The following is a 10,931-nucleotide window of genomic DNA, read 5'->3' on the forward strand; positions in this document are numbered from 1 at the left end:
GTGCATAGGTGTCAAACTCTGGCCCGCGGGTTTGGTTTGAGTCCATAAGAAATGATTCATTCTCATATCTGGAGGAAGATTTTTTTTTCAATAAATATTAATGTTAGCCCGCGACTTTTTTCCAGTTTTGAATTTTGGCCCACTGTGTGTTTGAGTTTGACACCCCTGTTCTAGTGGGTCCTGTTGTGGCTCTAATGTGAAAGAGGATATAATGTAATATAATATAATAAATTACTTACGAGTTTAATTTGTCAGCAACTTTCTGCCAGCCCTCTCTCCTTGCTTTTGCAGCCTTCGCAGTGTTCCCTTGCGTTTTAATTAAACTCTGAAACTCCTGAAATCCCTCAATCAAGAGTTCTTGCTCTGCTGCTGAAAAATACTGAGCGCGCTCCTTCGACATCTTCGCCGACCAATCAAAGGGTTGCCGATCAATGTAAGCGAGGTACGAAGAACGGACCCCTGGTCTTTCCAAATGACATTGTTTCCAAAGCCCCAATAACGGTTATTTTGCATACTCTCTTAAGCCACTGAATGAGGATGAACCATCAGATGAGGATGGGCCACTGGAATATCCAACATGTCATTGGGGCTTTAGAAACTGAAGCTGTGGTCCCATGATATAGATAGAGATAGATAACACCGATCGCCCCTTGCGAGGGCTGCACGGTGCTACCATGTTAACAAGCTAACGTGTTGAACACTAATATATATACAAACGCTTTGAGCCGTTGCCTTAAAAGTTTGACTTCCCTACTTGAACTTCTAAGTGAATAACTCAAAATTGAGACAAATTTCAACTTATTCACTTGAAATTAGAAATTTTTTTTAAGTGGCAGAAACAAACGTCCACAGAAAAAACTTTGATTGAATAAAACACATTTATTGAGCTGCTTTGCTAATACACCACCTAATATTTTATTAATATCTTTAATGCCTTTATAGATAATAACAAATAAACATTTCACAAAGTACTCAGACATTTTTATTTTAGCTGTATTTTTTTTTTTGTTATTTTACATATATGTAACATGGTGGACTAATGTTGATGTGTGTCACATCTGCTGACATCCAGTGGTTGTGATGGGGTTGTATTAGTTGGAGGCGGGTGTATTTGATTGTCTGATACTCTGGTCTACTTACACAACCCACAACAAACACCGCAGTGCAGGCCAGGGCCTACTACATGCTGCAGCCTAAAGGCAGAGTTGGGTTGCTGAGGCCGGCGTGATCACCGGCCTTCTACTTACAGGATGGTGGGTGTTGGAGGACAACTGCTGATCCCTGTTAAAGTGGTCAACATGTAAAGTGTAAATGACTTGTGGCGTAGCTGGCTCTGACCTTGGATTGAGTGTTTTATCCCTTTTGCAAGTGGGACACTGGACTGTTTTATCCCTTTGTTTGTTTTTATCATTGTACTAATAAATAATCTTTTAGAATTGTATTGGTTGTCATCTTTTGCCCACGGCTGACACGGTTGTTCTGACATAGAATTTAAAATGAACATGTGTACTCATGTTTCTGAGCTCATTACTCACAAACAGATGATTTGATAGATTTGACTCACCCTTAACCAGTAGCGCTGATCCATATAGCACCGATGGGGAACATTACTTTTGCTTTTGATACTTTATGTACAGTCTGGTCATTTTGCATAAAGCACTTTAATGAGTAACGAGGCATGTTCATAGTGTTTTGTTGCTACTTTTAAAGGAATGCTTCTAAAAACATGTCTCCCACCACTTGTCATTGTCAGCTAATAATAAATATTTAGATGGTATTTACAGAAGTTGCACATAGTTAAACATCACTGCATTTGTCTCTTTTCAGAGTAGAATGAAATAGCATGAATTTATATTTGTTTTCACCAGTTTTGCTTCTCTTTCTTTTGCCTCGTTTCTCAGCTGAATTGCTCTAAAAGCTTGACAATCAGCTCTACTGGGAGATTGCCACAAAAGCAACGCGTGTGTGTGTTTTGTTCAGCTCCGCTGGTCTCCCCGTTGTTCTGCCTGACAGGTAATGCAATATATTGTTGTGCTCACCCATGTGATTGTTACCGTTCATTGTGCCAGATTGCGTGTGATAGCCTGTGGGGAAAATGGTTTTTTTTTCTAGCCTGTTATATTCATTCATCAGTATGGATTCACAGTCCGACCAACAGGTTCCCTTTAAGAGTGGAGAAAACGCTTTGCAAACACAAATGAATCACATATTTATCGATGCGCTATTGTGTGCTCTCTTCAGCGTCACAGCAGGAGATCGCTTGATGTTTGATCTCCTGCTGTGACACTGAAAACATTCATGTTGTTTTCATCTTCAGATAATTTAACTAAGTTCTGCCCTGATTTTACACTTAATGGCTAAAACTTGTTATTGTTTTGGGTTGTTTTGTTTTTTAAATCATCGAATCTCTGGAAAATTATTTCATATTTTATTTCATCCTCGTGCTGGATCGTTAGATGTATAGTTTTCAGAGTTAGAAGCAACAAAGACTGTTGAACAAATGCCACCAATCTCCCATTAATTTAAGTTTTTAACCACATCGCTCCAGTATTATAGTCCATCCCACAGACTGAAAAGAAAAGATGGGCATGGCGACTGTGACATCGTCCGCCAGATCGTTGAAGCCGATGTTATGGTTCATGTCAAAAGACCGAATGGCGGGAGGCTGCTAGGAAAAGTACCTCATTTTTAATAAGCGACTCATTACAACTGCTTAGTATTTGCAATCAGATCAGAGATTAAATTGACATAATGTTCAAAGGATTTAGTTCAGGGTCTGGTCTGATTCCAGCTTCCACAAGTTTTGAGACAGGTGAGTTTCCTTCAGCGGGATGACAGTGGGACAGGCCGGCACACTGTGAAGGGATCGCTGTGATGGAGGACAGGTGAGGTAAGTAGGCACACTGAGTCACTGTGTCAATTGATTGAAAAGAAAGAAATTGGTGTTCTTTAGGTTTGTGAGGACATTTCACCTCATCCAAAGGAACTCTTTAGATACAAAGAACTGATTTAGAGTCCCAGGTATTTAACTCTTAGTGAGGGCTGTCTCTTTGAAGGTGGTCATGGGGGTTGTTGGCCCTCTGCTGATCATGTGAGTCGACCTCTGTAAGACACTGTTCCACCCTACTGAGGCGGAAACACAAAAATGAGAGCTGTTGTAGAGTTTTATAGAGAACAGCAAGAATGATCTCCTGAAGTGTCCTCTATAGCAGCGGTCCCCAACCTTTATTGCACCACGGACCGGTTTATGTCCGACAATATTTTCACAGACCGGCCTTTAAGGTGTCGCGGATATAATAAAATAGTCAAAATAAAACCAGTACCGGCAACAAAAAAAGACGATTTATTCATAAGACACAGGAAAAACCCAGGGAAACCGAGTTAATGATAAAAACAATAACGTCGCTAAAAACCATAAATTTCACACCCGAGCCTCAACTCTCGTGGCCCGGTACCAAATGACTCGGTCCATGACCCGGGGGTTGGGGACCGCTCCTCTATAGCATGTAACGTGTGGCGGAGGTGAAGCCAGCCAGTTAGGTGGATAGCAAAACACTTTCTACTAGTACTGATTAATTTTAAACATCAAAAATAAAGGTGCCGGCTTTACCACACTTTACTGGAGAATACACTTGCCGCGTACACACGGAAGAATCCATTACAGACATAGTATACAACAAAGAAGAATAAACAGGGGGTGACCTACCAGTCAAGAGACGAGAGGCGCCACCATGTGGTGATACACTATATTACAACAATAGCAACTGTTACAAGTAGCAGGGTTGAACACGCCTGAGGGAGAAGAAGCTCTGCTGCATCTATGGTGAGAGGGTGAAATGGGCTTCCCTTACTTATGCTCCCTTACTCAGATAGATAGATAGATAGATCGATAGATAGATAGATAGCACAGGAAAGCACTGTTGTTGTTGTTGTATTTGTAATTATCATTCTTTAGCCTGATATCAGACAGAATAAGTGACAGGTCAGTATGTGGAACCATGTAACAATGACTTTTTTATTCAGATTTTAAAAATAAAAGAACTTTTTTTTTTGCAGATCACTGATATTAAACATTCTTTTGCATGATTTATATATTTCTGGTTTTAATGCTCAGGCATTTGTGAGCCAGCTATTTTTCCGTTTTGTTAGAGTGGTGCAGATTTTAACACATCACTGTTTCTGCAGTTCTGCAAATAATGACTCTGTGTATATGTCGTTTGTTTATCTGAGGATTTATTTATTCCATTTTAATGACCAGATTTTTTTCCCAAGTATTTCCATTAAACCTTCTAAATGAAAGGGGGTGTACTTGAAGTCATGTGCATGTTATTGAGCTGTGCCTTAAAAGTGCCACTAGAGGGGGCAGCAAGCTGTTCTATTTTTTCAGTTATTTTATTGTGTTGTTTGTACAGAATAATTTCCAGCCAAAATCTGTAGAGCAGTTTTTCATTTTTGCTATAATTTTTTGTTCATTCTCCAGGACTGTCTGTTCTTTCAGTCCCCACCTCCTGCCGGCGTAGGAGGGAAATCTGTTCCTTTCTCTATAATTGCCCCACTGGCTTCTATATTTGGATCTATGTCCTCTGTCCTCTCCTCTCACTCGCTGTCGCTCTCTTGCTGTTTTGTCACTGTTATTGATTCACATTCTCGCTCCGCTGCAAAGCAAAACCAGCCAGAATCGGTGCAAGGAAGAAGCAAGGAAGCATCGACGGTGAGTGAAGGAGGCGAGGCAGGGGTCTCCTCAGATCTCCGCGCTGCATCAGTAACAGAGGTATCTGCTTATTCGCCTGAGCGTGTGGGGGCGGGAAAATCTCCTTGGCTGAAGCGAAGTTGTTTTTCCTTCAGTCCTTGCAGAGCAGAAATGCATTATTGTTTACAAGCGAGATTATTGTTTCTGTGTGTGAGTCCGTCTGTCACGGCACAGAGCGCCCCTGCAGACAGCTGCTGTGAGTTCTTCGGCAGGTGTTTGCATGGCTGGGCTCTTTGCGGGAAGATTTAGTCGACATGACTGTGTTAAAACTGAGCCAAGACACAGACAGAAACTTTACAGGTTCATAGTTGGGATCTAAATGAATCTGATGTGTTAGAAACTGAATGAAAGGAGCCACAAGAAAGGGGCCGAGGGCTCATGACCCCGTTCTGCTATACGCCCCTGTCACACAGGCTTTTGGCATCTTTAGTCCATTTGTAGCCCTGCATATGGAGTGTTCTCTGTTATGTAAAATATTTGGAAGAAAAGGTGGGCAAGTCTTGCTTTTTCTTCCCTTAAAAAATGCATTTCCTCCCCCTCATTTGCACATTTCTGGCTTTTAGTTCTAATCACATCCCCGATGCAGCTGTTTCCCTTCCACATGTAAAGTAAGCAAGATGTTTTCCAGGTTAGTACCTGAGAGTCTGGCCTTGTTTACTTATATTTATTCATAACTCTGCTTTTCTCATGTAAAAGCTTCTTATGAATTATAAATAAGCTGCCTGTCTGCTCCACAAATCCAATCGACAGTACATCTGTGTTGAATCTCTTCCCTGTGTCAGTGCTCTATGTTTAGATTACACTGTATGTCAGTTTTTCTGTGTTCAGCTAAACTCAATGTGCAGGAAAAAGTGTGCTTACAGTATGAATTTCATTTCCTCTGTCTTTGAAGTCCACCTCTGTGGCGGTTCCTGCTGCATGAGCTCCTCTAAGACCGCATTTAGATGTGTGGATGCAAAAATGCCAAGTGTTTCTTGTCTTCACAGTAACTCTGCTCCACTGTGGAAATGGACGCTGGCGTTAGGAGCTTCTTTAGTCTGCTGCTAATCACACACTTTAGCAGAGGTGAGTGAGCGGTTTGTTGTCTAGAGAGTTGCCCATCAGGTGATCTGAAAGCCCTGCTGATAATCATGAGCTCTGAATAGTTTTTATTCCTGCGTGTGTGCTTTTGAGAGGCTCATATGCTTAATAACACTTTGCAGGTACCACATGAGTGGAAAGTGCATTAATTCTCCTTGTGACACAAAAATCCACAAGGCTTGGTGAGTAAGATTTGCCCAGCAGATTACTTTCTGACAAAGAGCTAGAGTGGGACCGACGGCGAGAACGTTGTTGAGTAGACCACCAGCTGACACCATGGGACTGTTCAGCTATTGGCCCCTGCACCGGGGCTTATCACAGAGCTGTTACACCTGTGGGAGGGAGTCTAGCTGGCAGCCTAATCTGTGCCTCCTCGTCTCCTCCTCCTGCCTGTGACCTGGAAATTGCCCACAGTACGCCATCACATTACAATTACTTTTCTACTTTTAATCAAGATTTAATATTTATGTTGAGATCTATATATAAATTGCAAAAATGCAACAAATTTTTTGGTGTTTTCAGGTTTAACCTTTAAATTATGACGTCAAGCTAAATAGATTCAATTTCAAATTAAAGGAGGCTGAACTTCTGGAGAGTACCTGTCGGGGAAAATCCAACCCTCTTCACCCTGTCATCTTCAGTTACCCTGGAGGTGCAGTGATCGAGTTCCTCCATGCTAGAACACCAGGAATTTTAATTAGTCCTGATTAGACAGAAGCATACATCACGCTTGCTGCATTAAAAAAACAAAAAAACAATCAGTTTTTCTTCCCTCATCACTGTTTTCCTTTGTTCTGTTTCCTCCTCCTCGCCGTCTTTCTTGCAACACCTCGGTAAACTGATGTCGCAGCGTGGCTCAAGAGATGGTAGCGGTTGTAAAATCTGCACAACTTCTTGATTTATTGATGTTCCACAGGGATGAAATTCCCCTAAATACCCAGTGCCTTTAACAGCATTATGTTCTGTCACCAGGCGTGTTTTCCCCTGAATATCAAAGTTCACACAAGATAAATTGGTGAAAAATTTTAATAGATGTGTCGGCTGCTTCCTGAAGCTCTGACAGTCAGTGCTACAATGGCTGGTCTCTATAGGTGGCCATGAGCTTTGATGAAAGCGTTCATGTTCCACTCAGGATGATTTTATTAGCTTTCATGATCACATGGCATCGTTTTCAGGACCCACAAAATGACTTCAACACACCCAGGTTACCCTTCTGTTATCAGGACTCACTTAGCCTAACATCTGGAATAAGGAGCGGTCACACAAAACTATCAACTCTAAGCTAACTCATGGTTTATCAGTCTGACTATCAGCATCTGACCCTTTCAGTTTAATTTTATTTATATAGTGCCAAATCATGGGAGGTTACCACTGTTGACTCACAGCAAGAAGGTCCTGGGTTCCACTTTTCTGTGTGGAGTTTGCAGTTTGTTGTCTCTGGGTACTGTGGTTTCCTCCCACAGTCCCAGAGACCTGCAGTAAGTGGGGTTAGTTAATTGGTGATTGGTTGCCTTTCAGATTACCAGCCCTGCTGTGGACTCTCAGTCCTGTTAACATCATTGTTTCTGGCATCATTGCGAGACACTGTTCCCTGTTTCACCCCACAGAAATCATCTTTTCTGTGACTAGTTTCTGTCTTTTTTCTTGTCTCTCCTGCGTGTTTTTCCAGCCCAGAAAATCAGTGATGACTCCATCAACACCCCCCACCCTCCTGTGCTGTTCAGCGTCAGCCCCCAATCCTACATCAGCTTCCTTCTGCTGGGCCTGACCGTCGTCGTGTTCGGCGGCGTCTATCTCTGGATCCTCAGATACGTCTGCATCGGCTGCTGCCAGCCCATCACAGTGGGCGTTGAATCAGAAGCCCTGGCAGGGATGGTGTGAAGTCATCAGCCCCTGTCTGATTGAGTTGGGCTGTTACCAAGTCACACAGGACATGTACCTCGGTTTTACAGGTAAAAGACTTGGCCTATCCGACTTGTCATCAATTTTGCAAAAGAAAGTAGGTGTCAGGGAAAATAACTAAGTGTGTAGTTATTTGTGCTCCCATATAAGTTTTTTTTTTTTTTCAAGTGCGGTTCCAGAGTGCTCAGTGACAGTGTCAATGCTGGAAAATAAGAAAGTAGGAGAAAAGTAGCTCTTTTGCTCTTACTTCTACACCCTGCTTACCCGATATCTGGCAAACATCTGTTGGACACTGCCTGAAAAATCGCTAAAAAGCTACTGAGCAGTGAACGTGAGACACAACTGTAAAGCTGGGTGGCAGAAATTTAAGAAAAAGTTCAGCTAATAAGCTGATAAAATGCTTTGTATGTTTGCTTTAGGGTTTTCTTTGTAGTTTATTGACTGTTTTATTTCGAAACCCTTTTTTCATGGTTTCTTTTCTTACTTCCTGCCTTTCTCCTTCACAAGTGGGTTTTGTGTGTAACAATTAGCCATTTAGTGTATTTATAATGGCGTCCCCCTTTTCTGCTGTCAAGTTAGTTTGTGTCTAGTTTTATTTGTTTTGTTCCTGGGTATCTGTCTCAGCTTCAGCATTATGTTAAAAACAATCCATAAAAACATACTACAGTGTTTTGTTTTAAAACAAAGACATTTTCTATTATTTTTTCTCCATATATTTCACTCAACTGGTTATTTTTGAGCATTTACACACTTTATGGGGAAAAAAATTACCAGTTGAAGTTTTTGTGAAAGTACAGCCTGTTGATTTCTCTGCTCTTGGCATTTCTGCTCAGCTGAATGACACAAATAAATCTCCTTTTCTTCTTCAATCTTGCCTTGTGTGATTGGGTCCTGTGTAGGGTGACCAGATCACAGTCTAAAAGTAAATATAACAAAAATAAAGAGAAGCTGAAGTTTGTTCTTATTGTCTATATTATCTGTTAATTCTTCCTCCTCCTCCTCCGAGGAGTATTTAATCAGTTCTGTTTGTTAACAGTCTAGCATGCAATCGGATCTAGGTCACAATAAATGTGAAAATCTGAAAAAACTTCATATTACTCAGATTTTTTAATGGATGAATCTTCTAACTTCACAACAATATGCTAGACCTTGGTGGACATTAATACCTTGGCTGGCTAAACATTTGACTTTGACCTTCATTTTTAGTGCCCAAATTTGAAGAAACCATATCAAGTAATCTGTCATATGAAAAGCCATGGAGAGGGCAGTACAGAAAACTTTCTTCTTTTATTCTAAATGACATCATACAATCATCATATTGTAATAAAAACATCATAAAACACCAAAGTTGTTGTAAAAGTCATTGTCTGTTGGGTGACTGCTTTTGTTCACTGTTGTTTCAGCTGCTGTTCTGCCTGGTAACAGCCTTTGGGCTTCATTAACCTTCATTTTTCTTTAATAAAAAGCCTTCGCTTCGTATATTACAGATTTTAGAGAAGTGCATGTCCTGCAGTGCAGAGCTAGTCAAAATGTAGGACATTGTCTCAATATGTGGTATTGAAGACGACGGATAAAAAGATGGATATCTGTTCAGCCTGGCCCCATGTGTTGGATCTACGTAAGTTTGTTACAACCAGACACACTTTTGACATTACTTACATCATTTGATCAATGCGAATATTTATCAGAGCATGTTTAATAATTCATGTGTTCATTATTAACTCATGGTCTCAAACTGAGAGGACACAGATTAAGCGCACTGAATGTAACTGAACAGTGTGTAAATCACAAGACATGGATTCAGTATCTATCAGGATCAAAGACCCCAAACCAGAGCTGCTAGCTTAGTGCTAACACACTCATTGTAACGGCCCCTGGCCTAATTAACTCCCACTGGTACAACTTGACACAAATTGGTGAGCACAAGTGACAAATATGTGCCTGAAAATGAAACAATTTAAAAAGCCGAGCTGCTTACTCATGCATGGGTCCAATGATCCACATGAGTAATGGACCATAAGGTCTGACATCCACAGCACCGCAAGCTGCTGCATGGGTGTTACGGTTAGTGACTTCACTTCCTAAGAGAGCTCAGCAAGAACAACCCTGGTTAAACTCTGTTTAAGGTCATGCCAAAGCATCAGATTTAAGTCCACACTTTGACTGGGCCACTCCAAAACCTTCATTTTGGTTTTTTGTTTCTGTCTTTGAGTCGTTCAGAGGTGGACTCGCTGGTGTGTTTCAGATCATTTCTTTGAGCTTCAGACTTCAGACTGATAATCCTTCAGGATTTACTGATGGGAGAGCAAAATTAACGATTCCATCAAGTGCAGCAAGTCGCCCTGAAGCAGCAGAGCAGCCTGCGACCACCACCACGTCTGACTGATGGTGTGATAGTCTGTTTTTGAAATTATGTGATTTTTACACCAAATTGAACAGGACTTAATCCTTCTAAAAAAAATTCAGCTTTATATCTCGTCAGTCCACAGAATATTTCCCCAAAACCTTTGGGGATCACCAAGATGTTATTTGGTAAATGTGAGATGAGCCTTTGTGTTCTTCTTGGTCAGCAGTGGTTTTCATCCAGTCTCTTTCTTATTGTTGAATCATGAACTCTGACCTTATTTTAGGCAAGTGAGGCCTGCAGGTCTCTACATGCTGTTCTGGGGTCTTTTACCTTAGAAAAAATCCTTTTTAAATCTTTCCAGACTGATAGATGTCAATGACTTTGATTTTCAGCTGTTTCTTCAGATCATGGCGTGATCTAAAATGTTGATTTGTGAGATCTTTTTAACCTGTTTCAAGCAGCTTCAGGCCAGTAATCAGGCCTGTGTGTGGTTTGTGAAATTGAGCTTAGCTTTCCAAAATAAGGTGATTAATCAGTGCTCATTTATGAATTAACAGGTAGGAATTACTTGTTCACGGATGGCCAGTTAGGTTCACATGTAATGAAATAAAAGTCTTCTAATTCTAATTCTAGATGAGTAAATGCAGATCTTCCTTGTTGAAAATAAGCTTCATTTCAATTTATTTTAAGTAAGTCCTCTAAACTCTTTCCACCACTCCACCTGAATCTCAGCCTCGTCTGACTCTACTCTTGAATAGACAGCAAAACAACATTTCGCATGAACGATGAATCACCTTGCAGTCCACCTGAATAATGGACCCAAGTGTCTCTGCAAGATGGAGGCTATTGAGT

At 41.0% G+C, this 10,931-nt stretch overlaps 2 long non-coding RNA genes across 3 annotated transcripts; one reads left to right on the top strand and one right to left on the bottom strand.

Annotated features, from left to right (window-relative positions):
- Window positions 1-2,197: 2,197 nt before the first annotated feature.
- Window positions 2,198-3,690, bottom strand: LOC102077924 (uncharacterized). Its single transcript, XR_266987.4, has 3 exons — window positions 3,611-3,690; window positions 2,973-3,126; window positions 2,198-2,869 (listed from the first exon to the last, which is right to left on the bottom strand). It is a non-coding gene; the product is annotated as an uncharacterized LOC102077924 (long non-coding RNA).
- Window positions 3,691-3,741: 51 nt separating this feature from the next.
- On the top strand, window positions 3,742-8,690 carry LOC102077739 (uncharacterized). Of its 2 annotated transcripts, XR_001225191.2 has the most exons (4): window positions 3,742-3,823; window positions 4,481-4,771; window positions 5,737-5,815; window positions 7,500-8,690. It is a non-coding gene; the product is annotated as an uncharacterized LOC102077739 (long non-coding RNA). The 2 variants fall into 2 exon arrangements; XR_003219566.1 differs by lacking the exon at window positions 3,742-3,823 and having other exon boundaries at window positions 4,359-4,771.
- The last annotated feature ends 2,241 nt before the right edge of the window (window positions 8,691-10,931 follow it).

The sequence above is a fragment of the Oreochromis niloticus genome, linkage group LG3, assembly GCF_001858045.2.
Source record: "Oreochromis niloticus isolate F11D_XX linkage group LG3, O_niloticus_UMD_NMBU, whole genome shotgun sequence".
Taxonomy (NCBI): Eukaryota; Metazoa; Chordata; class Actinopteri; order Cichliformes; family Cichlidae; genus Oreochromis; species Oreochromis niloticus.